The following is a 3,449-nucleotide window of genomic DNA, read 5'->3' as shown; positions in this document are numbered from 1 at the left end:
TTTCTTCTTATCCCAACAACAGTGGACTCGGAAGAGACTTTTTTTTTCCCTGGCCAATTTGGGCTCCATTTGCTACTGGATAAACTGACCAAAAAGGAAATTCTTTTTTAAAAAAATATATATTTTGTTGATTTTTTACAGAGAGGAAGAGAGAGGGAGAGGGATAGAGTTAGAAACATCAATGGCCAAACCGGTTTGGCTCAGTGGATAGAGCGTCGGCCTGAGGACTCAAAGGTCCCAGGTTCGATTCCGGTCAAGGGCATGTACCTTGGTTGCGGGCACATCCCCAGCAGGGAGTGTGCAGAAGGCAGCTGATTGATGTTTCTAACTCTCTATCTCTCTCCCTTCCTCTCTGTAAAAAATCAATAAAATATATTAAAAAAATAGAAACATCGATGAGAGAGAAACATCGATTAGCTACCTCCTGCACACTCCCTACTGGAGATGTGCCTGCAACCAAGGTACATGCCCTTGTCCAGAATCGAACCCGGGACCCTTCAGTCCGCAGGCCAACACTAGTAAGTAGACTGTTGCCCTGGGAATCCATCTTGCTGCAATGGCTGCCACTACTAGAAAAAGTTTCTCTTGGTTTCCCCTTCTTCATGTCAAAGGCTAAATCAAGATATCTGATGGGTAGTCATATGCCCACATCTCAGCTGCAAGAGAGGCTGGGAGACAAGTTATTCAGGGTTTCAGTATATAGGAAGAAGTAGGCTTTTTACCCAATCATTTATAATAAATAAATATATACATAACAAAGGAAGGGTGAAAATATGACTGGATGATATAGTCTTCATTTCCACAGGTAGCCATGAATCCTTAGTTGATAATAATTTTACTTATCCACAATCTAACTCATGTTCCCATTGTCTTTAGCCAGCATTTCAGTTGTCCAAGGTTATTAAAATCTGATATAGTAACCTCATCTTTCATGTTTGAGAGATTTGGCACCCTTTTGTTCTTACCCATATAAGATTATCCTGATCTTACACTGGACATGGCAATTCTAGAATCCTCTCGAGGAGATCTTTTCATCCATAATCCTCTGTTACATTGTGTAGCAGCAAAACAATATTAGAATCTCCTTTTTGGCCCTAACTGGTTTGGCTCAGTGGATAGAGTGTTGGAGGAGAGAAACCAAGATGGCTGCATAGGTAAACACTGGAAATTGCTGCATCACACAACCACTTCAAAAATACAACTAAAAGACAAAACGGACATCATCCAGAACCACAGGAAGGCTGGCTGAGTGGAAATTCAACAATTAGAAGGAAAGAGAAAAGCACACTGAGACTCAGAGGAGGTTCAGAGGTACGGAGACACACGTGGAAAGGGCTGGCAACTGAGGACACGGTTGTCTTTTTCAATCAGGAGAGAGTCTCAAGCTCCCAACTGCTCTGAACTCCAGTTCCGGGTGAGTCTCTGGGGACCCAGACTCATACGGGGAGAAACTGGACTGTCTGGCAGTGGGCAGAACTCGGAACTCGAGGGCGGCTTTCTTTCAGAAGTGCTTGCAGCGATTACCAGGACACTGAGACACGGGGCCTCTTAGGGTAGGACTGAGGAGCAGCCATAGCTGCTTGCTCCGCCCTGTTGATCCCCTGAGACCCCGCCCCACCAAAGCTGTGTGCAGAGGCTTTTGCATATGAAAGGTCTGGCCCTTTACAATCTGAAAATTACCTAACAAACTGCAGCTGGGCCAGACAGACCCAGAACTTCCAAGAGAAGGCCCAAGGCCCAGCAGCAGCTTGCATTGCTTCACAGCTGGGCTTCATCTGGGAACCTCCAAATCCCAAACAAAGAAGAGGAATCTACAGATCTCTCCATAGCTCCTTCTGGGTAGCCTCAGGCAGAGGCTAAATTAGCACCTCCTTAGAGATCCAAGAGCCAGTGTACCCAGTGGTCAGAGTGGGACCATCCAGATTACAACTCCTCAGATCCATAAGGGACACACTCAGGGGGCAGACTCAGTGAGCACCAAAGCCCCACTGAAGCAAGTCTTGCCCCAGAAGGGTGTTTCCAGCACAGAAGTTCTCCCACTGCAGACACAGCTGATTCTCACTGCCAATTGGCCTGGAGGTCAATTCCTCCCAGTGATACCTACAACAATCAAGGCATAACTACAACAAGATGGTGCACAAAGCCCACGAGGGGGTGCACCAAGAGTGTCCACCTCAGGTAACTGGGGAGGCTGAGCCACTTGGCCCTACAGGACACCTAGCACACAAAACCACTCTACCAACACAGGGAAGCATAAAAAATGCAGAGACAAAGAAACAAGTCACAAATGACAGAAATGGAGGAAAGCAAACTACTGGATATAGAGTTCAAAACCAAACTTATAATGTTTTTCAAGATTTTTTAGAGCCCTAACTGGTTTGGCTCAATGGACAGAGTGTTGGCCTGCGGACTCAAGGGTCCCAGGTTCGATTCCGGTCAAGGGCATGTACCTTGGTTGCAGGCACATACCCAGCAAGGAGTGTGCAGGAGGCAGCTGATCGATGTTTCTCTCTCATCGATGTTTCTCTCTATCCCTCTCCCTTCCTCTCTGTAAGAAATCAATAAAATATATTTTAAAAAAAGAATTTTCTAGAAACCGCCAATAAATTTAGTGAGACCCTCAAGAAATCTAGTGAGACAGAACCTAGACACAGAACCTACACAGAACCTAGAGACAGAACCTAGCGAGAGAACATGGCAAAAGATCCTGGACAGAAACTGGCCTCAGAACCTAGAGACAGAACCTAGACTCAGAACCTAGACACAGAACCTAGTACACAGAACCTAGAGACAGAAGAACTTCACTGGAGAGAACATGGCAAAAAATCCTGGACAGAAACTGGAGACAGAACCTAGAGACAGAACCTAGCGAGAGAACCTGGCTGAAGAACCTAGAGACAAAACCTGGCTACAGAACCTGGATACAACATGGCAAGAGAACCTGACTAGAACCTGGTGACTGAACCTGGCTGGAGAACCTAGCGAGGGAACATGGCTACAGAACCTGGCTGGAGAACCTGGAGAACCTGGCTGGAGAACCTAGCAAGAGAACATGGACACAGAACCTGGCTGGAGATCCTAACCAGAACTTCACTGGAGATCCTGAACAGAACTTGGCTGGAGATCCTGGCTAGAGATCCTGGCTAGGCTGCTGATCAACTGAACGCTGTATCCGTGTCATTCCTTCTTCACCGACTCCATCTACACCTTTGGGAACCCCTGGACCTGCTGGGGTTGGACCCCAGCATAGCACTAGTTCACGAGACAGGGAGGGGAGCTAAACACAGCAGAGGGGGAGGAGTATGGATCCAACTCTTTCTTGGCTGCATCGCTTCCAGGAACATAAAATACTAACAGATCTGCCCCAAAACGTTGCTCTGCAATGTCAGATACAGAGTCTGGAATGCCTCTTGTGAGGCCACCCAGTGCGATGCTGGACAACTTCTGTC

The sequence above is a fragment of the Myotis myotis genome, unplaced genomic scaffold (genome assembly GCF_014108235.1).
Source record: "Myotis myotis isolate mMyoMyo1 unplaced genomic scaffold, mMyoMyo1.p scaffold_m19_p_5, whole genome shotgun sequence".
In the NCBI taxonomy this organism is placed as follows: domain Eukaryota; kingdom Metazoa; phylum Chordata; class Mammalia; order Chiroptera; family Vespertilionidae; genus Myotis; species Myotis myotis.
The sequence above is the reverse complement of the archived record's forward strand: the minus strand, read 5'-3'. Positions refer to the sequence as shown.